Genomic DNA, 25,445 nt, shown 5'->3' on the forward strand with positions numbered 1-25,445 from the left:
ATGAACTTATTGATGAAGCCAGTGACGGATGTGGTGTACTCCTCAATGCCATCGGAAGAATCCCGGATCATATTCCAGTCTGTGCTAGCAAAACAGTACTGTAGTTTAGCATCTGCTTCATCTGACCACTTTTTTTATAGACCGAGTCACTGGTGCTTCCTACTTTAATTGTTAATGTACTTTTTCCCCCCAGTCTGATTTAGTGCCTGGTCTTGTCCACTCTGTTCTAATGAGTCCTGCTTGGCTTGTTGGCATTGTAGAGGGAAACAGAAGACACATAAGATAAAGACACATTTGTATCAAGAAAACAGAAACCGCTCTGTTTAATTACAACTGCATCTAGCGGCTACCAGAGGTTACTGACGTAACCCCGGTTCTATGAACCATGTGCAATGTTTAAAACACTTATTTCAGAGTTTCTCTCGCGACCCCATTTTCAAATAAGGCAACCCCACATGAGGTCGCGGCCCTTAGTTTGGGAAAGCTGGGATAAACTGATAGGCTCCTGTGTGATCTCGGCACCAATGTAAGCAAACCGACAGGGTCTATCAGTCCGGATCGTTTGCTTCACTCAAGACTTTGTTGCACTGAGCAAAAGCCTAAATCTTGGAGTTGCCACAACCCCGTGGGCCTTAGGCAATATTATGTACATTCATCCTTCCTTAGATGATAGTGAGTAAATTGCGATTTTTTTTCTCAGCATCACTCCGCCAAGGGAAATATAGTATTCTTTCTAACAAAGATATCTACATATATTTCAGAATGTTTGTATCACTGGAAATAATCAGAATTCATGTAAACACAACCGTTTTGAAAACATAGCTTGTACAAAAAAAGTGGTCTCTTGGCACAACTTAACTTTAAAAATATATATATATTTTTTTTATTTCTCCTTTATTTAACCAGGTAGGCAAGTTGAGAACAAGTTCTCATTTACAATTGTGACCTGGCCAAGATAAAGCAAAGCATTTCGACACATACAACAACACAGAGTTACACATGGAGTAAAAACAAACATACAGTCAATAATACAGTAGAAAAATAAGGCTATATACAACGTGAGCAAGTGAGGTGAGATAAGGGAGGTAAAGGCAAAAAAAGGCCATGGTGGCAAAGTAAATACAATATAGCAAGTAAAACACTGGAATGGTAGATTTGCAGTGGAAGAATGTGCAAAGTAGAAATAGAAATAATGGGGTGCAAAGGAGCAAAATAAATAAATAAATACAATAGGGGAAGAGGTAGTTGTTTGAGCTAAATTATAGATGGGCTATGTACAGGTGCGGTAACATGTGATCTGCTCTGACAGCTGGTGCTTAAAGCTAGTGAGGGAGATAAGTGTTTCCAATTTCAGAGATTTTTGTAGTTCGTTCCATTCATTGGCAGCAGAGAACTGGAAGGAGAGGCGGCCAAAGGAGGAATTGGTTTTGGGGGTGACCAGAGAAATATACCTGCTGGAGCACGTGCTACTGGTGGGTGCTGCTATGGTGACCAGCGAGGTGAGATAAGGGGGGACTTTACCTAAATTGAAGGGACAGGATAAATTAATCCGCCTACAAATTTCTTTACTGAATTAAATATTACCACTACCTTTTAAAAACCATGTCTATCTTTATTTCCCAAACACAATTCAACACAATCACTTTTTTTAAACTTTTAATCATTTAATTATTTTTTTAACACAGGCTTAACACCTAACAAACACTTTGTACTTTTTAAAACACTTTTAACCTAGGCCAGGCCCTGTTATTACCTCACATCCCAGTGATAATGCCTTTCATTACGCTTGGGAAGAAAATACTTCAATTTGCTCAACTTGCCATTGGCTCAACCATTGGCTCAATTTGAACATATTAGCCCACACAGCTACAATGATGCACTTTCATGCTAGGTTTAGGACCTCATATCGAAGCTTATAGTCTCAACTGATGTATAGAACAATCTTTTAAAATGATCTAATTTGGTTTAGATACAGTACAAGCATCATGAAACCTCTAACACAATACATTCATTTGACTTAAAATATATTTTTTAATGAGGTTTCTTCCTTCGCAAACTCTATGAAATGATGACCTCTTCCTTAAATTATAAACGTTGTGTATGGTTTCCTAGAAACAAGGATGGCTCAATTTACCCCTTTGGCTCAACTTACCCCACTCTCCCCTATAACAGAAGTGAACCTCAACTATTTTCGACTAGTCAAAGCCTTACAATCAAAGCCAATGCTTCATTTGAAATTATTTATAAAAATGTATCTGGCTAAAACGTTATAACTGGATTTGTGAAGTAAGAAGTCAAAAAAAAAAACGGATAATATTATATTTGACGCACTGTACAGACCGTGAGGTAAGATGAGATACGTGAGGATAAGGTTAGGCCTTTTTGTCTCTCCTCACATCTCTACGCCTCCAGCCAGTTGCGTGCCCTACTCGTGATACAGATTTGAGGGGGCAAAACAAATGTCATGGGGCGGAGCGCCCTTCGGCGCACTCACAGAGCAGGAGGAACTTAGCGAAGCACAAGTGTGCAGAGTACCACGGAACCCAAGGACTGAAACACACGGAGAGACCTGGCACAGAGTTGTGGTTACTGTCTTTCATTTTACCAATTTTGAGGTTGTATTTAGTGGGAGTTAAAGTTCTTCTGTATCAACTGTTCAACAAGTCTTTTACGTTACCAGGTTAGACTTCTGTTCATCCCCGTATTCATTAAAGATATTGAATGCAGCAGGAGTGGTGATCACTAGCCTATAACGTTAGCTGCTGGCTAGAGCTGCCTGTTAACGACTACATAGCTAGCTAATGAAGGCTTTCAACAACAATAGCCAAATTGACCGAGAAATTGACTAGCTAACGAATTAATGTCAAATGCAACCACTGTTAAACAAATTGTCGAGGAATTAATATAACGGTCTGTCTTAAATCATGCTGCAAGTGTTATGTGGTAGTCCACTGCTACTGTAGCTATAGCCTTTGTGTTGTTGGTAGGATATATGATCTGCTTTCCATAACCAGTATTTTCAAGCACAAAATATGAATTAATATCAGCATTCCATTTCACAAATGTACACAACCCCATACCCAGATCTAGGCTACTTTAACTCTAAATTTGAGTATAGTGTTTGTATGCTCACTGATTCTACAAAAACGGCAGCCTAGGTCTGTAATGGGAATGTTTTTTTTAAATATATTCCAAGCACATTTTCAGAAATCATAGTATGCCATAATAACATGCCTTGTACTGGGTAATCAAATACCTTTATCCCATATTTCCCTTTATTCACCTCACGTCTGAATGTCGAAATCCTCATGTGAACTTGTAGTTTAGCCTATGCACTGACACAATAGCAGTGTTGTATTCTGTCTCGTGATAGAAAATACCAATTAGCCTCCACCCCTCAAACATACCGAAGCATGCAAAGAATTCAGTGATGTCTTTTAGAGCCTAAGCTGTACTGAAGTTAGTTTTAGCCTTGGCAAAATATGCTTGTGCAATTGGGCCCTATGCTTTATGGTGAGAGACAGGGTCAGGCAATTTTTTGTATCCCAATCAAGATAAGACCGTCTAGTAATTAGAGAGATGATTGGACAAACAAAATTGTCAATACTCAAAGCAGATTGCATTGTGTCCCCTAGATTTATACACAATGTCCTTCACTGCATGGGAGAGGCAAGCTCAATTCTGTACTGGCTCTTAGAATATTTTATTCAGAGAATAGGTTGAATTACAAATAAGAAAAAATGTAGTTTATAGCCTATTAATTACTGCGTTAAAAGCCCCTGTCTGACATTTTCTTTTCCTATTGTTAACCGGTTGTTGACCTTTTATCTCACGCTACCTTTATCTCACTGCCTTTGTTAGGTACTCAGTAATTAGTGAAGGCACCTAAAAAAATAATTGTCAAAGGAACAAAATGGAGTCCAAAGGTATTTCCTCATCTAATCTCCACCTTGTCGCACTTCCAAGGGCAAAAAGTAAAGTATGGCGGTATTTCGGCTTTGACACCGATGCAGACGGGTGTATACAACACTGGAGGAGAGGAGGATCTACTGTCGCATATGTATGACTCAAGTAGCATATTCCAGGAACACCTCCAATCTCTCGTACCACCTGGAGAAGAACCACCCAGCTGAGTTTGTGAGGAGCAACACGGAGCAGATGCGTGAGGCAGTCGCAACGGCCTACTCCAAGATAAAAACTAAGCCTATGCAGCAGCAATGTCAGGGAGCCATCCTGAAGTAGAGTCCAACGTTTGAAAATATCAACCGACGGAATAATGATCTGACGTCTGCGATCATCAGCTTTGTCTGTGAAGGGATGTACCGTGTGTCTGTGGTGGAAGAACCCACCTTTCAGGCCCTTTTAAGGACTGCAGATCCAAGGTACTTGCCCCCTAGCAGAATCGACGTGGCAATAAAGGCCCTACCACAGAGGTACAATCAGATCCGAGATGCAGTGCTGGGTGAGGTGGCAGGGGTGGTGAACTGCGGTGTCTCAGCTGACCTTTGGCAAAGCCAAACCCAGAACAGTACCTACATCTCCCTGTCCATGCACAAAACGGACTAGGTTCCAGTTCCAAGTGCCTGAAAACATTTTAAGTTCCAGAGGACAATAAAGCTGAGAATATTACCAGAGCATTACCAAGCCTTTGTCGAATGGGGGATAACTCACAAAGTCAACGGTGCCACCACTAACGGTTCATTGGACATTGTGAAAGCTTGCTCTCTTCTGGATCTATCCGTGCAAATGCCTTGCCTTTGCCACACTATACATCGATGGATGGATGAGGCCTTTCAGCTGTTAACAGCTTTTTGGGACGTTGCCGCAACCTTTTTGATTATTTCCAACAGTCCGTGGTGGCTATGTATCTGCTGCGAGTGAAGCAGAGGCAGCAAGGCCTAGCCCAGTGTGTCCTCATCAGAGACAGGGTCTGATCCTGGGTGTCCACGCTGACTATGCTCCAGCGTTTGAAAGAGCAGCAGGCCATTATCAGTGTGGTACTCATGGAGGACAGTGACAACCATCAGCTGAGTTTCAAGGACAGTGGTTGAGGGCTTGATTGGAGTTCTGCAACCTTTCAAACGGGTAGCTGACATGATAACAGACTGTAGTTATCCGACCATTAGTATGGTGAGGCCTGTCCTTCACATGCTGCTGAACACAACCCTCAAGGCCAAAGAAGGGGACACAAAAGAGGTTGGCATAGCCAAAGAGGTCAACTCCAAGGTGTTGTCCAGCACCTACCCTCCCAGATGTCTGAGATTGCAATGTTTCTCAACGTCGCCACTTTCCTGGATCCCCGTTACAAGAGGCTTCCTTTCCTGTTCCCCCATGACCGCTCCCAAGTGGAGAGTGAAGTCATTGAGGAGGCCAAAGCCATTCTTGAGGAATAGAGGAATGAGAATGTGGTCACAGATGAATTGGCTCCTCTTTCTGATGAGCCACCCAACAAAAAACAGACTCTTGACAAACCGTTTCCTTCATGTAGCAATGCAGGCAACCCTTTGGCTGTGATATTTTTGCCAGTCAGGCAATGACGAGAACCAAGAGGAAGAGCTGAGCAACTTCAAATCCCAGAAGATCCTGCGTCTCAACGAAGACCCTCTCCATTGGTGGTCGGACCGTATGGGCTTATTCCCTACTCTCCCCAAGGTGCTCCAGAAGTACTGGTGTGTCCTCGCCACTAGTGTCCCCTCCCACAGACTGTTCAGCTCCTCAGGGACTTCCTTCTGTGGTAAGAGGGACTACCTCACCCCGGCACATGTAGACCAACAGGTGTTTCTCTATGAAAACTCACGGCGCTGCCATGAGGCTGAACCTATTGAGGAGGACTCAGGGGAATGGGGCTTGGGACTGGAGCAGAACTCTGGGTCAGGCCATGGAATAACTGGGCAGGCCGCTGCCCACTACCAAACAGTTCCAATACCCTAATCCTAAAGGAAATACTTAACTGAATGTCCTCAGCATATGTTCTTATGTTGTCTACTAGTAAAAAGGATTTATGTGAGTGTAACATCTGGTGAATTTTTTGTTTCTGATCGTGCTGCGATTTAATTTGATTAACTATTTGATGTAGGGCTAAATGTCTTTTAATGTCCCAATGTTCAAGTCATTTCTGAGTCATTGTTTGCTTTGCTCTTTGAAGTCCTTAGACTGTTTAAGATGTCTTTACAATACCTTTGAGATAAGCTTTGATGTGCCAAGCTTTGTTATCTGTACTGAACTCTCAGAAGAACATAAAGTATATCCTATATAATTTGAATCTCTGCTTGCTCGTGTTCATTTTGTGTTCAATGTGTCCAATACAATTTCCTCAGATGAGTCCCGATGGTACTACTAAGGTATCAAATTGCATTTATAGGCTTCTCCTCAGTGTTACAGTTGTTTCGGAAAGGAAATCAGCAATGAACTGCCCATTTAACCACCCACCAGCCGCCACTGAAAATGTGATGCAAATCTGATGGGGAGAAATGTAATAGAGTTCAAATCTCAACCATCCTGATTACCCTCAGTGCATAGATACGCACTGCGGCTCTAATTTTAGTCATGCTAAACTGTCTGGCCGCTGCAGGCTGTGCTTTGTGTGCTTGTTGAGCAAGGTCGTTTTATCTTCAGGGGCAGGAACTGCTGTTGTCAAGCAAAATGGATCTATTTGGCATCGATTTTGAAGGGCTCTACCTCCCTGCGTGTTTCAGGACTAGAGGTCGTTACGGACATATTTACCTGTGACTCACTCAACTTCAGTCCAACTCCACACTGTACACTTCAACAACTGCAGATTATAACCCAATGTAATCTTTGACCCAACACAAATTGCCCCAGAATGGAAGTACTGTGTGTTTTATAATGGGCAAAACAAAATGGAAGTCAGTTAGCAGAATTATGTTTTGTATTGCTCATAATTGAGTTGTTCTCAGTGATATGTTGGACTGGATGGAATAAATACGCCTGTTTGTATCAACCCATAGATTTTCCATTGTATTGCAAGGTAATGGCAACGTATGGACCAAAGTTTTTTCTCTTTTCCTCACAGTTTTGCCCACACAAAATGGAAGGGTTGCCATAGTGACGGGGGGTGCCCGAGGAATGGGTTATGAGACTGCAAGACACCTGGCAAGCCTTGGCATGCATGTGGTTATAGGTATTGTACACTCACCCTTTTGGTCATGACTCAGTAATCTCCCAAATCATTCTAAAATGCTCAGTCCAACATAGTTGAAGCCTGTGGGCTAACATCCTTAGGTTCATGTTTTGTTGAATTGTAGCTTAAGGAATGCTGCTGCACTGACTTTCACTACAGTACGTAGGGAATCTAAGGGAATCTTTGATACGTTGCTAACACATCCCTGCCTAAGGCAGTTATTTCCTAACCTAATCAAATTTGACTCTTCAATCAAATGTAATAGGGTATTAGAAGGAAATCATTATTAACGTGAGTGTCACTGCTTCAATTAATCAAGGAAACCCAAATCAGAAGTATAGGTTTAGTCTTTCACTTGGCTCTCCCTGGTCTCTATGATGAGGGGAGGATACCTGCTGCTCCAGAGTACCCCCATTCATCCCTCCCTCCATCCATCCTCTTTTTTCCCCCTCATCATTCCTCTCTCCTCCAGCTGGGAACTCTGAAGAGGAAGGCCTGCAAGCTGTGAAGAAGATCCACGAAGAGGGCAGCGAGGTGAAAGGTAATTTCCTCATAACAATTTCCCTTATAACCTCTCTCCCGCTCTGTCTCTCTCCCTCTGTCTCTTTATCGTTTCCACACAGCCATTACAGAATAAATAGGCTACCTCTCAAATAGGTCTGCTATACACAGGCAGTAAAGCTATTCAGACATAGGCCTATGTACATGAGTGCCCTGGCTTTTAGCTGTGTTTCCCGGGGTAAAAATGTGGGTGCATGTTGGTAAGAGTAAACAACTTCTGCTTTGTAACCGAGGGATGATGTCTGTCCACCTGCACCTTGTCAGAGGCGGCTTGGACGCCAGAGTCCATTCCAAAGGCAATTATCAAAAGGCTGCAGGTTTTCTCTAACAATTCCCTTAAATGTACTTTTTCCATTTATTTTGATAAAAGCAAAGCCGTGTCACACGAGTGGGAGCAGGGGAACGGCGAGGGAGATGTGTTTGTTTGTGCTTGTGTTTGATGAGTACGAGGAGGAAAGCGAACTGCTGCCAACCCGTCTCAGTTTCATTGTCATGCAGATGTGATTTAAAGAGGCTGTTTGGAAAGGAGAAGGGCTTCTCTCTTCCCTTCCTCGCTGGTGCTGAGATGACAATGATCGTAGCACAGCTCCAGTCAGCCAGGGTAACATCATTGTCATGTACGCCCTGCGCCACAGAGTAATGATGACAGATGTGGGAAATGAGAAATGGGTTTGTTTGTATTAAAAACAAGAAAAGTCTCCCTAGTGCCTGGAATCCCCCTCTTCTCCGCCTCTCCGCCCAGCCCTGGCATGTACTGTCAGGCAAGCAGTGTTTAGCAAGCCTCTAACAAGTTATGTGGGAGGCAAAACGGTAAGAGTTCCTACATGACCAGGGATATCTAGTTGTCTTATATAGTGTGTACTAGTCTGCCTGAGAGCCAATAACAATGTCTGCCACATAGATGCATTTCTGAGCTCATTTTTTGTATGTGTATTTCATGCCCTCCTATATCTGAGCACGTTTGGTATTAGCTCTATGTGTCAGAGTTTGTCCTCGTCACCCAACATATAATCACTCCATATCACTGTGTTTGTTTGCTGTCTAAGATTGGATGGTTGAGGGAATGTTTGTGTGGCATGTCACCAGGAATTCTCCTCTGACCTTAGTAGGGCCAGAATGTCTAACCTTGCTTCATCAGCAGCATACGGAGACAATAGAACAGATGTGTGTGTTGTCAGAATGTGTTTGCTAAATCACCAACCAGGCAAGACGATGCTTAGAGACAGTAGCTTCAGGTCCTATTAAGCCTAATTTATTCTGCTCCCTCAACAGTTTAACCCTGTTCCTTGTTCAAGACTGTCCGCTTTAGAGACGTCTCTACATAAGAGGGGAAACAAACCAGGGCCCGGTTTCCCATAGAGATGGAATGTATTTAACCTTTATTTAAACTAGGCGAGTGAGTTAAGAACAAATTCTTATTTACAATGACGGCCTATCCCGGCCATACCTGGACGACGCTGGGCCAATTGTGCGCCACCCTATGGGACTCTCAATCACGGCCGGTTGTGATACAGCCTGGGTGTCTGTAGTGACGCTTCTAGCTCTGAGATGCAGTGCCTTAGACCGCGGCGCCACTCGATCTAACATGCGTTTCCCAAAACCCCACGCAGAGAGAGCGGTCAATAATGATAGGATCCAAAAAAAGGCATCGCTGCTCTTCGATCAGCTTTCTCCCTTTCAAATCTTACCTTAACTTTAGAATTATTCTACAATACTGACAATTGATCACAGCCTATGAGATATAACCTATAGCAGGGTTCCCCAACTGGCATTCGCACAGTGGGTGCTTTCATTTGTGCACCCCAAGTTTTCTGAGCAAACAAATAAATAAATGACTCAAAACACCAGGAAATCAGCTCCAGGGGATTTTAATTAAGAAAATCTGTTCCCAAGTATTCCCACTCATAATAGAGAGACACATGATGGTATACAAATGTAAGCAAGGTTTGAAATGGTTATGTTTAGTCAAATATATCTGTTTGGGCTTCTTGCGGTCAATTTGCAGCCTTCAAATGATTTGTAATTATGTTCTGACCAACGACCATCCACTCAAGAAATAATCTAGTTGAATCCTGACCTCTGGCAACAAAATATTTAGCCGGCTTATTCTAATGCTTACCCTGTGTAATCTATGCAGAGTTACTCCACCTCAAGAATTGCATTTGGCGAAAGGCTCGGCACACGCATACTCAGGCTGACTAACTCTCGTTCAGGCAAATGAGAAATAAGTGCACTCAGGCTATCCGGAAGGCCAAAGTTAGTTACTTTAAGAAGCAGTTCTCTCTCTGTAGGTCTAACCCCAAGAAGTTCTGGAAAACGGTTAAAGGCCTGGAGAATAAACCCTCCTCCTCACAGCTGCCCGTGTCCCTTAAAGTTGATGATGTGGTTACTAACAAGAAGCACATAGCTGAGCTCTTTAAATCCCCACTTCATTAAGTCAGCCTTTTTGACTCAACCATGCATCCTTGACCGTCCAACATTTCCTCAACTTCCACCACTTCTAATGCGACTAGCCCCGGTGCTCCCCCCTCATTTTCTCCTGCCCCGCTTCAAAGTTTTCGCCCGCAGACGGTCACCTGAGTCTGAGGTGCTAAAAGAGCTTCTTAAACTTAAACCAAAAAAAACATCTGGGTCAGATGGTTTAGACCCTTTCTTCTTTAAGGTTGCTGACCCTATCATCGCCAAGCCTATCTCTGACCTTTAACCCGTCTCTCCTCTCTGGGGAGGTTCCCATTGCTTGGAAGGCAGCCACGGTTCGTCCTTTATTTAAAGGGGGAGATCAAGCGGATCCTAACTGTTATAGGGCTATTTCTATTTTGCTCTGTTTATCAAAAGTGTTGGAAAAACTTGTCAATAATCATCTCACTGGCTTTCTTGATGTCTATAGTATTCTCTCTGGTATGCAATCTGGTTTCACTGCAGCCTTAAAGGTCCTCAATGATGTCACCATAGCAATGTTGTGCTGCTATTTTCATTGACTTGGCCAAAGCTTTTGATATGGTTGACTATTCCATTCTTGTGTGCTAAGGAGTATTGATGTCTCTGAGGGGTCTTTGGCATGGTTTGCTAACTACCTCTCTCAAAGAGTGCAGTGTATAAAGTCAGAACATCTGCTGTCTCAGCCACTGCCTGTCACCAAGGGTGTACCCCAAGGCTCAATCCTAGGCCCCATGCTCTTCTCAATTTACATCAACAACATAGCTCAGGCACTAGGAAGCTCTCTCATCCATTTATATGCAGATGATAGTCTTATACTCAGCTGGCCCCTCCCCGGATTTTGTGTTAAATGTTCAACAACAAAGCTTTCTTAGTGTTCAACAAGCTTTCTCTGCCCTTAACCTTGTTCTGAACACCTCCAAAACAACGGTCATGTGGTTTGGTAAGAAGAATGCTGCTCTCCCCACAGGTGTGATTACTACCTCTGGGGGTTTAGAGCTTGAGGTAGTCTCATTCTCCACATACAACACCCGTTCTGCCCGTCACATTCTGTTAAAGGTCCCCAAAGCACACACATCTTTGGGTCGCTCGTTTTTTCAGTTTGCTGCAGCTTGCGACTGGAACGAGTTGCAACAAACACTTCAACTGGACAGTTTTATCACAATCTTTTCATTCAAAGACTCAATCATGGACACTCTTACTGACAGTCGTGACTGCTTTGCGGGATGTATGGTTGTCTCTACCTTCTTGCCCTTTGTGCTGTTGTCTGTGCCCAATAATGTTTGTACACTGTTTTGTGCTGCTACCATGTCGTGCTGCTGCTAAGTTGTGTTGCTACCATGTTGTTGTCTTGCTACCATGCTGTGTTGTCAAGATGTTGCTGCCATGCTATGTTGTTGTGTTAGGTCTCTCTTTATGTAGTGTTGTGTTGTCGTGATGTGTGTTTGTTTGTTTTTATCTAATTTATTTTTACTTTTAAACTCAGGCCCCAGATAAACAAGTTGATTTTGTGTTAGCTGAGATCTTCTGTGTATGAAGTGACGCGGACGGGGCAAAAAAACGACGCGCTTATCTGTTCTACGAATGGTCTGAGGCAGTCATTAAATAACAAGCGTTTTCAAGGGCAACTGTAGTGACGACGGTTATGTAAAACAGTGGCGAGATTTAAAGATGATCCGACAAAGTTCTAACGATGAATTTAACCTCAAAATGGTTTTGGGAAGCCGGGCCCAGAACTATGGACGGCCGCGTGCCATTGACCAGAATATCAACAGTCAATTCCCCGATGATTCTACAAAACGGCAAAAACAGCCAGATCTGGTTGAAACCCCAGCGGGTGAATGCTATAACACACCGCGACGTGGCCAAGAGATTGGACGGACACTGCTGCTTTTAGCTGTTTGTCGTCGCCGTGTCTGAGCCTTTGTCCAACACATTTTTGCTGTGATACTGTGGGACCCCAACCGCTGTACTACAGTACAGTCAACCTGTTATTTACGGTAATCTAGAAACGTACTGCATCTGCTGGTATTCTATGATCAATGCCGTGTCTCGGCATTAAAAGTTGGCGACATTTTTTTTTTAAGTGTCAGAAAGCCCAGCGTTTTAGTTTGCGACACCAGTGGCTGCGTCCATCTCCTTTAACGACTTCCTGACTTCCGTACCACCTTTCTGCAACGGAGAGTGACAGACGAATCTCATGCCAATAGACATCCTGCTGATTTGCCATCCAATCTGCCTTCTCCTTTTTCTGAGCCGCATCAATCTATCCTATAAGCTCCTAGAAATTGGGGAAGATCAATATCTTATCCGAGTTGCAGCTGGACTGTCAAACTAGCAGCCAGCCTGTTGCCTTTCCTCTGTCCTGTTATTGGGCAGCAGCTAGTCAGTTCGTCTATGTATAGCAGCGGTCAGAACTGGTCAGGGAGAGAATGTAATTCACTATTTCAACACATCTTTGGACAAGACATCTTTGTTGATTTTCCAGATGGCACGACGCCTTCTAGTCTGTGCCCTCCAGCTGGCTATTTGGCACTGTGACTAGTCTGGAGGATACCCTTCATTCCTTCATGACAGATCTGGCACCATGACAAAGCTCTGGCACTAGAGATGGACTGGAACAATATTTACTACAGCATGGATATTTTTTCCAATAATTGTAACCTATGCAGATATTGGTCAATATTGGACCATGATTTAGAATAGACATAGCTTATTGGGGATCACACATTCTCAGTAGAGTTATTTTATTTTTTATGGATATGTTCATTTTCGGAGGATAAATTCACAGTAAAATTCTAAGAGCTTGATATTTGCGAGAGTTTAAGTGTTGGAGAAGAAGAAAGGAAGGAGGAGAAAGGGAATACTTATGCGTTCGTTTGGACATTTGTACGGTATTAGATGAGTTCCACTGCAATGATTTCTAAAGCATATAACCACCATATAGTTAGCTTACGAGGGACAAAGAACCGCCTCTCTCCAATTTCTACTCTTTGTAAATCACGGTCTCTTGGGATGACCTGATACAAGCCATTAGCCGGGCGAATGTTTTGTTATCTCCCACTTAAGATACGAGATCGTTAGCTAGCAAGGCCTTTGTTGACTGACTGTGACTCACTGATTATTACAGAGAGATGTCCTCTGTCCTCTCCTCTCTACAGCTACATGGCTGTCAATTGACCTCTTTGACCCCTCGCTTTACACAAATTTGTTCAGTACAGTTATGGGTCGTTAGTATACACACACACACACACACACACACACACACACACACACACACACACACACACACACACACACACACACACACACACACACACACACACATCTCCTATGGGTCTTTCCTAGTACCCTTATGAAGCCATTTACAGAAAGGCTTTAACAATAAAAGGTTGATTTTTGAAGCAAACTTCCATTTTCCTACCAAGAGTTGCTGAATATCTTTTAATCTGTAGTACTCATTTCCAACAGAACATCTACTTTTATTGTGGATTTCTCTAGCTTTCTCTACTCTTATTTTCTGGAGCCATTTATACGTCAGCTCAACAAGGCTTGAAACACTGTTCACTCTTTACACTCAGTGGGGAAGAGTCCCGTGATTAGTGTAATGCAGAGTAATGTACCTAATTATGGGACAATAATTTGTTTAATTATGTGCTTGAGCACTTGGTTCGGAGATATGACATTCTGATTCGTGTGCGTGTGCGTGTGTGTGTACGTGCGTGGGTGCGTGCGTGTGTGTGGGGCTAATGTCATTACTCAATACTATTGTGTAAAACCCTGAATTCCCAGCCATGGAGCGAGCTTCAGTCATGACATTCTTGTTCCTGTCTCATTATAGCGTTGACTTTTAAAATGCTTTGACTTCATTTAATCAGGATTTCATGTGTCCCTTTTTATGTGGGAGCCGTTATCAAGATACAAACTGTATTTATTTGCCTTGCACTGTTATGCAGATGATTAAAGTTCAGTGAAACTCTGTCCACTTTGTCTCTTCCTGTGGTGATGGAAATAAACGTGCTATCATTTGGGTCATAAGAATGATTCCTGCGTACACAATCAACTCACCACCTTTTCTTGTAACGTTTCGGCGGTTATAATTTCCATACCAGGGAATGTTAGATATACATCTACATGTGCTTTGTGCTCTTTTATCACACTGCTGATGAGATAATGTTCAATTCATGCCAGGTCACTGAGTGTATTGCCATAATGTAATCTACCTCGTGTTTAGTTTTTGTCTCACGGTTTATAGTGTACTACTGAATGAGACCATGGCTTATCATACAGCTGTTTATCCTTCAGGGGGGAAAGGAAGTATAAGATTAGGATTTGCATAATTAGGATTCCTGAGATGTTAAATGCAAGGAGGGGACTTTATGAGGAGAGAGGACTTTATGCATATAACATTTACTTAGAAGTTTCAACTCATTGAAAGCCTTTGCAATAATCTGTCTTGCCGTTTATGGACTGGTATGATCACTTTACTGTCTGTCAATGGTTGATGTAAAACTAAATTAAAGGAGGATGTCTTGTCCTGATCTGTGTTAGTACTACTGTAGCTAAGCAGACGTCTATGTTAGTGTTAGGGTTGGCGCGGAAGGTAGCCTATAGTGGTTCAAGCGTTGGACTAGTAACCCGAAAGGTTCCAAGATCGAATCCCCGAGCTGACAAGGTAAAAATCTGTCATTCTGCCCCTGAACAAGGCAGTTGACCCACCGTTCTTAGGCCGTCATTGAAAATTTGCCTAGTTAAATAAAGGTTCAAAAAAAGGGTTAGGGTTGTGTCTCGCTCACTAACTTTAAGCATCAGCTATCTGAGCATCTCACCGATCGCTGCAGCTGTACACAGCCCATCTGTAAATAGCCCATCCAACTACCTACCTCATCCCCATATTGTTTTTTTGCTCTTTTGCACACCAGTATTTCTACTTGCACTTCATCCTCTGCACATCTATCACTCCAGTGTTAATTTGCTAAACTGTAATTACTTCGCTACTATGGCCTATTTATTGCCTTACCTCCTTACTACATTTGCACACAATGTATATAGATTTTTTCTATTGTTATTGACTGTACTTTTGTTCATCCCATTTGTAACTCTGTGTTGTTGTTTTTTGTCGCACTGCTTTGCTTTATCTGGCCAAGTCGCAATTATAAATGAAAACTTGTTCTCAACTGGCCTACCTGGTTAAATAAAGGTGAAATAAAAAAAAAAAAATGTATTATAGCATAGGAAAATTGAAATGTTTGTTTGTGATTTGTTGATGCCTGTATACAGTTGAAGTCGGAAGTGTACATACACCTTAGCCAAATATATTTAAACAGTTAGGATCGCCACTTTATTTAAGAATGTGAAATGTCAGAATAATAGTAGAGAGAATGATTTATTTCAGCTTTTATTTCTTTCATCACATTCCCAGTGGGTCAGAAGTTTACATACACTCAATTAGTATTTGGTAGCATTGCCTTTAAATTGTTTAACTTGGGGCAAATGTTTTGGGTAGCTTTCCACAAGCTTCCCACAATAAGTTGTGTGAATTTTGGCCCATTCCTCCTGACAGAGCTGGTGTAACTGAGTCAGGTTTGTAGGCCTCCTCACACACGCTTTTTCAGTTCTGCCCACAAATTTTCTATGGGACTGAGTTCAGTGCTTTGTGATAGCCACTCTAATACCTTGACTTTGTCCTTAAGCCATTTTGCCACAACTTTGAAAGTATGCTTGGGGTCATTGTCCATTTTAAAGACCCATTTACAACCAAGCTTTAACTTTCTGACTGACGTTGTTCAATATTCAATGTTGCTTCAATATATCCACATAATTTTCCTCCCTTAACAAGAAATATGTGGAGTGATTGAAAAACGAGTTTTAATGACTCCAACCTAAGTGTAGGTAAACTTTCGACTTCAACTGTATTTAGGCATAGAATAATGTTAATGTTGTTTGTATGTTTTGTGTTCTGTTCACAGTGGAGTTTCTGTTCCTGGACCTGTGTTCCCTGAAGTCGGTACGGCAGTTTGTCCACAGGTTTAAAGCCAGGGCTCTACCACTTCACGTCCTTGTCAACAATGGTACTTATACACCAAACAACCTCGTTATTCAATATACCACAACATTCACCTTTAAAGGGAATCATAGCATCGTTATTTCATCTGAAAAATCAAGCAAACAGTGGTTGTCGTCCACCTTTGAAAATACAGTGTCTCCTGGTCCTAGGAGGCCTCTGAAATGGCACCCTATTTCCTTAGTGCACTGCTTTTAACCATAGCACTATGAGGTAGGGCTCTGCCATAGGAATGTGGTGCCATTTCAGGCGAAGCCCCATTGTGTAGTCCTCCGTGGCAGTTTGTTTGAACAAAATAGCTTTTATTGAGAGAAGGTCTTTGGAGAGTCCGGTACTGACTGGCTTGGGGGGGCTCCATGCTGTGGTAACAGTCAGCCACTATCTGCTCACAAACAGGCTGAATGAATAATTCACCAGTCTGCAAGATTCTCTCGGCAGCTAACATCACTTATCACACCCGGCTGATTGATAATGGATGGTAGATGCCGAAGGAAGGACGTAGTGCAGACGTTAGTGCCACCCCATTGAGAGAGTAATGATAGGGAAAGGTCATCGCTATACAGACCCCGGATGTGTCCCAAACGGCACCCTATTCTCTATATAGTGTGCTACTTTTGACCAGGACCCGTAGGGCTCTAGTCAAAAGATCTGCACTAAATACGGAATAGGGTACCGTTTGGCACGTAGGCCCCGAGTAGCATTCTGATTTCCCTGAATTCCCCCCGTCAGTAGAGCTGTCGTCACGCCGTGAGTTCTCTCTGTCTATGCCCCATGCTTTAGTAAGCTAAGCAAGGCCTAATGACACCTTGTATCTCTTTCACTTTAGACATCTAATTGCATGTCGAATAGTGTTATTGATAAACTAATCGTTGTAATCTCCATTACCATGTAGTCAATGGTGTTTAAGTTAGAGTAATGAGCTGTTTCAGTCTGCATTAGGGGAAGGTGTGTGCTTGAGAGACCATAGACTGATAGACTGATCTGCAGACAAGTCTTGTTGACCATCGTCTGCAAGTGTTATAGCACATCTAGAGGCCAGGCGTCTATAGAGGGAGTGCTTTTAATGATAACGTAATAAGAATATATGCCACATAGCAGACGGTTCTATCCAGAGGAATTTAGGCCTACACAAATAAAAAAAATGATGCACTCACTGTACTGTCAGTCTTACAGTGAGTACGTACTTTTTTAGCATGTGTACCGTGTGTGATCTCTACGAGAATCGAACCCACGACCTTAGCAGTACCATGTATTTCTCCTTTCACAATCACTCAACAGAAGTGTCAGTCACAGTATATCATAGACAGCTGTTATATCTTGTCGACATATTGCTTGACTATTTGATGGGTGTTTTTTCTAGCCGCTATGCTTCTGCCTCTGCATTGCTTGCTCTTTGGGGTTTTAGGCTGGGTATCTGTAAAGCACTTTGATTGAAATGTCATATTGCTTGTCCTTCATAGCCGGTATCATGCTGGTTCCCGAGGGAAAGACGGAGGACGGTTTTGAGCTGCACTTTGGTCTGAACTATCTAGGACACTTCCTGTTGACAAACCTCCTCCTGGACAAACTGAAGAGGTCTGGGAGACACGGCGTCTGCTCCCGTGTCGTCACCATGTCCTCCGCCACACACTACGTTGGAATACTCAATATGGAAGACCTACAGGGCAGGTAGGGACCAGGACCTGCGTCTGTATTCATGATCCCAGCACTCCTACCCTGAGACGCTTCATGAATACAGACCCAGGTTATTTGGTATATGGCTTCCAACATTGTTCTCAGGTGTCCAATTGATTGATGAAATTGAATCAATCTCTCGAAATCAAAATCCCGACGTGGTATTGTCATTTCTTTGGTATTAGTCATGGTTGATGGACAATTAAGTAGCACATTTAAAACCATTACCACCGTGGTAGTAGTATTTATCTGTTGGCTATGGGTGAATGTCATTCTCAATTCAAGATACAAGCTATATCCAATGAATCTCATTGACCGACAAAGCCTCTTGATTCCCATAACCTTTTTTCCCATACATTTTTTTGATACTCGTAAAATATTTTACCTCAGCAACAAAAAAACGTAACATTTTCTAAAATGTTCTTACCAGGACAACATTATTAGTTTTGATGACAGATAGTGTTGTGTGATCAACCATTATTATAGAGTCTGTTTTGAGAGGCTCCTTGCCTCAAGGGCAGACCAGCGGTGTCTCTCTCTTTCCTGCCTGCGAATTTAGATGTGATAAATGGCTTCGTCACATCTGGGAGAAATGAGTGGACGATGCTGCTGGCTACAAGGGCTAGCTGCAACGGTGCTCTACCCAGAAACAATCTCACGCTGTAAGAAAAAGAAACAGGGGGGGAAACACATTATAGATTGGGTATTTCACAGTCTGATGCTCTTATGACCTTCACAGTGCTTTTGTACAGACAAGTTGCGTTTGCTTTGGACAGTGTTTCTGGTGTTAACAATAAGTCTATCTATTCAGTATAGTACAGACACTGTATAATAGACATTGGGTTTAGTCATGCAGATAGCTTAGTAGGGGGCATTGGATTGGGAACAACAAGGTTGTAGACAACATACGGAATAAGTATGTTATGTATGTTAATTAGTTTAGTACAAATGATTGTATTATAAAGCATGGCTTACCCCGAGATAAACAGTCTCTCTCGTCCTCTCCCTCTTTCTCCGTTTCTCTCTCCCTCTCTCCCCATCCCTCTCTCTCCCTCCAGGTCCTGCTACAGTGCGCATGGTGCCTACTCTCAGAGTAAACTGGCTCTGGTTCTCTTCACATACCATCTGCAGGAGAAGTTAACAGCAGGAGGGTTCCCAGTAACATCAAACGCAGTAGACCCGGGCATGGTGGACACTGACCTGTACAACAACCTCTGCATTCCAGCCCAGGCAGCCAAGAAACCTGTTGCCAAAATGCTGTTTAGGGTAAAGTAGAATCTTAATCTATCTTAAATATTTAAAGGCCACCTTAGGGTTAGGAACCTGAGACAAAATGCATCAAATATACTGTAGATATGGGCCACATTCCTTCTCAAAACTAACAACAGTGTCATAGTATTTCACCTAACAGTCTTATACTTCACTATAGGGTAACATAACAGTCTTACAGAACTGTCAGCATAGTTTAAGGGTACGGTGAACGACCTTTACAATTACTTAGGAATTTGGCATACTTGAGGAGAAAATGCACCAAAGATAGATATGGTAATAGGTGAAGCTTCTACGCTTGACCAAAGCTTAACAGCGGTGATTGATGAGAATACTAATAAGGTGCAACACATGTGGAATGATCCAGCCTTTTACTGCTCAGGCTTCATAATGAGTTTTTCTGTTTATCATATTGCCGTGGAATCCATGTGTTTTAAAAAGGATTATAATTGCATTCTTGGGGTTGGGTGTGTTAAATGGGGTGGTCAATTTATTCAGAACCACAGGGTGAGTGAGAGGCACAGGAGGTTGGTGGCACCGTAATTGCGGAGGACGGGCTCGTGGTAATGACTGTAGCGGAATAGGTGGAATGGTATCAAATGCATCAAACATGGTTTCCAGGTTTTTTTAATGCCATGTGTTTGATGCCATTCCATTCGTTCTGTTCCAGACATTATTATGAGCTGTCCCCCCCTCAGCAGCCTCCACTGGCGAGAGGGTGTTTGTATTCATGAAAACTACATCACAATTTGTGAGAAAGCTGTGCAAATAATCCCCATTATAATTAGCCGGTTAGCATTTTTCGTCATGAATCTTGTTCTGAAGGCAGCTCTGCAGAGTGGTCACTAGCTGGCACAAAATCATCAAATCATTTAAAGCCTAATGTCTAACCCTAACCTTAAATTAAGAACAAAAATGTACTTTTTGTTTTCATGAATTTTTACAATAAAGCCAATTTTGGCTTTGCACCTTGCCCATCTTACGGAAATCGCTCAGTTCTGCCTTTAAGACAAGACTTATCCCAATAAACGTCAACCTCTTATAAAATTTAGCGGCAAACAACAATTTAGCTGCAAGCAAAATGCATGTGGCAGTAATGGTAATTTTGTTTATTTCTTAGTTATTTAAATCACCCTTGAATCTGCTTCTAAAACGTCACATTGCATGGTCACAGATTCATTCTGTATTAGGGCATTCTAACAGGGACAGTGTAGACAATTTGCTTGTTTGCCTGAATAGATTTAGATTACTTTCCTTTTTAGAAATGTGCTGGGAAATTAAGCCTTACCTAGTTGGGCTTTAAGAGTTTAAAAAATATATATACAGTATTTCAAAGGATGACAATATAAAGATAACCTGAAAAATATCTGGATTTAATTTCATCAATACTCATATTCCACAAAGATAGTGAGTTGATATTGTCAGATATTGATATTTATCGCCGTCATCATTTCCTTTCGGAGGCTTTTAATCTTGGAATTGGGGTCTAGCGCCGAATCGTATTTCATTGTCTGTCTGAGCGTTCGGGTTTTGTGTGTTTGGAAAGATGTCTCATATCCACTGAGGTTTGGATTGCCAAGTTTTGCAGCACTTGTTTTGTCAACTAACTGCAGTATGGAGGGCAGCTATGTGATGCCCACTGGCCACAGATGGTTGCTCAATCCTATGTCCATATTACAAGTGATGATCACCCTAAGAAATATGGACCTGCATGAAATATTGTTTTGTTCAATGTTTGTCACTTTTCCTTTCTCTACAAGTATTTGTTTTATAAGTGAGACATGTATGTGTGCTGTCTAAGACGTGTATACACATTTCTGGACTGGTGGTCTTGTCTTGTGGCCCATCTGTCGACGGATTTCATTAGGGGCTATTTCACATCTGCTGTTTGGAAATCAAGCCGGCCTGTCTGCCAGTGTCTTCATTCACATTTTCCATTCGAGGAACATCCTCAGTGTTAATCACTGTTTTTTGGCCATACAACAATTTGGATTACTAAAACCTCACCTCTAGTCCAAATATATTGTGGGGAGCAAATTCTTCTTGACTCTTCAAAGTCCCCAACAGCAAAGACATTCACACTCTGTGTTGTTGATTGTGTTTGTGTGTTTAAACGAGGGACGTGAATTCAGATTCCCACGGGCAGCGAGTGTAGTCTTTAAATGCTCTGTGTTGGCGTTTGTTTCTCCTCCAGTGCAGTGGGCCCATTTAGGAGCCGCCATATGCGCCTTATATAAGCTCCAGGCTTTCCAGAGCAGTAGGCATGGCCTGCAATAGATCAGTCTGGCTCTGCTTCCTCCTCTCTAACCTCCTCCACTTAACCTGCCTGCTGCTGCCCGGCCTGCTGCACATCACTCACCACAGGCTGCTGCTGCCGGACAGACGTGTTAGTTCACCTGAGAGCTCACAGACGCCTTAGATTGCTGTAACAACTCTTTGTCATACATCTAAATAGCCTAATTCTAATCTCGTCCGCCCAGCCGCCTCTCTAGCAATTGAGCCTGGGGACAAGGTGTAACTAACTGAAGCTGCTTAGCGATTCAGTTGTGAAATGTATTTTACATTTTGAAAAATGGAACAGAGGACTACATCCTGTTTATGAAAGCGTTGATGTCGCCGGTTCAAATGATTGATAGAACTGGGCTTCAGTTTACAATTTTGGAAAATGGAACAGAGGACCACTATGTTTCTGAAGAACAAGCCTGTCCCTGCCTGTCCATTATTTTCTAAAGTGTTATTTCTGTGTCATCTCCAGATCCCAGCCGAGGGAGCGTCGACATCTATCCTGGCTGCCACCGCGTCGCAGCTGGAGGGGGTCGGAGGCTGCTACTTCTATAACGGGGGGAGAGCTGAATCCGCTGACATGACTTACGATCACAACGTGAGGGCTGAGTTGTGGAAACAGAGCTGTGCGCTGGTTGGTCTTCGGGAGGCCTAGAGGAGGAACCAGGAACCATGATCTTAGAAGTATGCCAAGATCGTTGGCATGACACCTCCCTCCAGCGTCAACAACAACCAAGCTGCGTCCCAATTCTCAAGCCTTCCCTTCGGCCGTAAGTGTGCACTTGTTCCCTTCCCTTCATGGATCTTAAAGCACTGGTATAGGAAATATGGTACCAACTCCCTCTAGCCTAGGCTGACACCAATCCAATGCTTTTAAATTCATGGGGAGGAGAGCACAAGTACATATTTTAGGAGTATCGGGATACAGCCCAAGTCAGCCCCAGCCAGCACTATGTACAGCGACAGCCTGTGGACTTAGGCTTCTTGATAACTTAGCAACATCTAGCTACAGCACAAACCTTGGTTGTTGCCTCTACAGTAACTGTCCTCTCTTGACCTCTGTCCTCATAGTGCTGCGTTACACATCAGCAATGGAATCGACTCTTCAGCATTTCATATCTTCTAACATATCTCCTCCTCCGCAAAGACAGTTCTGAAGACACCCATTCTACCATGCGACAAGCTCTATCAAACACATGCTGAACTGCACATTGAGTGATGGAATTGATGTTTTTTATATTGCAATACAAGTTCTGCTGCCAAATGTATTAAGCTTTGGTACTGTAGCTCCCTTTTCTGGAATCCCAGATAACAAAACATGAACGAACACAAGGAACAACATCGGAGCTAGTAGTGCCTCGGAGCTACTAATATCTCTTCGAAACAGCCCCATCTTTTTTTCGGTCTAAAATTGGACCCTCTGTCCATTCTTTTTCTCATACTTGGACTCCCATCAGGGGCGGACTGGCCATCTGGCATTTCGAGTAAATGCCAGATGGGCTGGTCCATTTTTATCCTAGTGGGCCTGTGTAACTCTTTTTTTTTCTCTTTTTTTTTACAAAATTATCATTATCTGGCTAATATGGGGGCCTCAAGGAAAAGGCAAAAAATTGTCTGTTGTGTTACAATAATGCCAGAGGCCATTTCTGGTCCTAGTCCACCCCTGACTCCCATCAAGGACTGGACCAAATATCTGTAGATGTACCGCCTCATAGCTGTGATCAGAAATATCATATCAAATATGCTTTGGTGAAGGGCTAACAATGACGACCATGAGACTCAAACTTGGTTAGCCTTATTCCAGCTTAATTTGCACTTGCCTCATTTAATGCGTGTGTCCAATCCTTGTTGTTGTCATCATCCAGGAAAATAACTGACAACGAGCTTCCTCATAGTACAGTAGATGCCTTTGCCTTGTTTGACTCCCTGTGCCCAGAGGGAATGTTCTGCCCTGCTATCTCCACTTCACTGTGACTGATGTGAAATGTTGTCGTGATTTTTGATGTCTCTGTGCCATACCGTGATAACAAAATGATGCTTATCTTTAAATGTTCTGAAACAGTAATAACATGTTAATGGTTGGTGGCTCATATTTTCAGACACGCCATTTTCAGTCTTACTAGAAGATTCTGAATCTTTAAATTACTGTAAGTGGTTCTCATGATAAGAGGTTTCTAGTGTGGAGAGTTCTAACTCGGGTGCTGCCTGTAATTTGTGCTCGTGTTCGATGGCTGCTTGAATTACAACCACTTGCTGTGACGTCTTTTTAATTAAGATGGTTAATAGGGACTGCACATCTTCATTATCTAACTTCTTCTTCTAGGTGTCTACAATCCATTTTAAGTATGCGTGTCGAAATTCTCATACAGGATATCGTCAATGTTTTGTCTTAGGTGTTTTGTGTTCAAGTACTGTATGTGTATGCATGCCTAAGCAGTGTAAGTTTCAGTTCTGTACATGCCCAAGACAACAGTTATTCAATAACAACAGAGCCAATACTTACATGCTCTTTAGAATACTAATGAGGAAGGTTGAAGAGAAGAGGACTCCCCTCCAAGTTTCCATCTGCTTTTGTTATAATACAAACTGTGTTATGAGTCTAATGCTGGATAAAGGCAGACATAAGAGACACCAAATGAAAATCAAATCAAATTGTATTTGTCACATGCGCCGAATACAACAGGACCTTACAGTGAAATGCTTACTTACAAGCCCTTAACCAACAATGCGGTTTTAAGAAAATGCCAACAAAAAAAAAGTAAGAGAAGAATAACAAATAATAAACACCATAAACGTTAGATATAATACTGTACATCCAAGATGTAGACATTTCGGTAGAACATTTTCATCTGAAGTCATTCGGTTGCTCATTGTATTACCACAATCACTGTGAACGATGCCTTGCTTTTCCAAGTTTTCTTTAGTTGTACTGTACTAATTCATGAAGTAGTTATTCATTTGAGTTTCAAGTCATTGAGTGATTCTTAGATGTGACTGTGTTGTCCTCACTCATATCATAGAGAAGGATGTCCACATTGGACACAAATCTAAATAAAAAATCTATTGTAAATGAATTGCTATCCCAGATTTGTTTTATCTTGTATCTTAAATCTACTGTGTGCAGTAATGCATAATGGTTGACGAAATGGTATTATCATTTAAACATATTGACAATAGTGTGTGTGTGTGGGGGGGGGGGGGGGGGCAAATCAAATCAAATGTATTTACACTGCTCAAAAAAATAAAGGGAACACTTAAACAACACAATGTAACTCCAATTCAATCACACTTCTGTGAAATCAAACTGTCCACTTAGGAAGCAACACTGATTGACAATAAATTTCACATGCTGTTGTGCAAATGGAATAGACAAAAGGTGGAAATTATAGGCAATTAGCAAGACACCCCCAATAAAGGAGTGATTCTGCAGGTGGTGACCACAGACCACTTCTCAGTTCCTATGCTTCCTGGCTGATGTTTTGGTCACTTTTGAATGCTGGCGGTGCTCTCACTCAAGTGGTAGCATGAGACGGAGTCTACAACCCACACAAGTGGCTCAGGAAGTGCAGCTCATCCAGGATGGCACATCAATGCGAGCTGTGGCAAGAAGGTTTGCTGTGTCTGTCAGCGTAGTGTCCAGAGCATGGAGGCGCTACCAGGAGACATGCCAGTACATCAGGAGACGTGGAGGAGGCCGTAGGAGGGCAACAACCCAGCAGCAGGACCGCTACCTCCGCCTTTGAGCAGGAGGAGCACTGCCAGAGCCCTGCAAAATGACCTCCAGCAGGCCACAAATGTGCATGTGTCAGCATATGGTCTCACAAGGGCTCTGAGGATCTCATCTCGGTACCTAATGGCAGTCAGGCTACCTCTGGCGAGCACATGGAGGGCTGTGCGGCCCCACAAAGAAATGCCACCCCACACCATGACTGACCCACCGCCAAACCGGTCATGCTGGAGGATGTTGCAGGTAGCAGAACGTTCTCCACGGCGTCTCCAGACTCTGTCACGTCTGTC

General features: G+C 42.6%; 2 pseudogenes; both read left to right on the top strand.

The window, feature by feature from the left end:
* Positions 1 to 24,502, top strand: part of LOC129840327 (dehydrogenase/reductase SDR family member on chromosome X-like) — a 29,652-nt pseudogene extending 5,150 nt beyond the window's left edge.
* Positions 2,594 to 6,262, top strand: LOC129840258 (E3 SUMO-protein ligase ZBED1-like; annotated as a pseudogene).
* Positions 24,503 to 25,445: the final 943 nt, after the last annotated feature.

This window comes from Salvelinus fontinalis, chromosome 41 (genome assembly GCF_029448725.1).
Source record: "Salvelinus fontinalis isolate EN_2023a chromosome 41, ASM2944872v1, whole genome shotgun sequence".
Lineage (NCBI taxonomy): Eukaryota > Metazoa > Chordata > Actinopteri > Salmoniformes > Salmonidae > Salvelinus > Salvelinus fontinalis.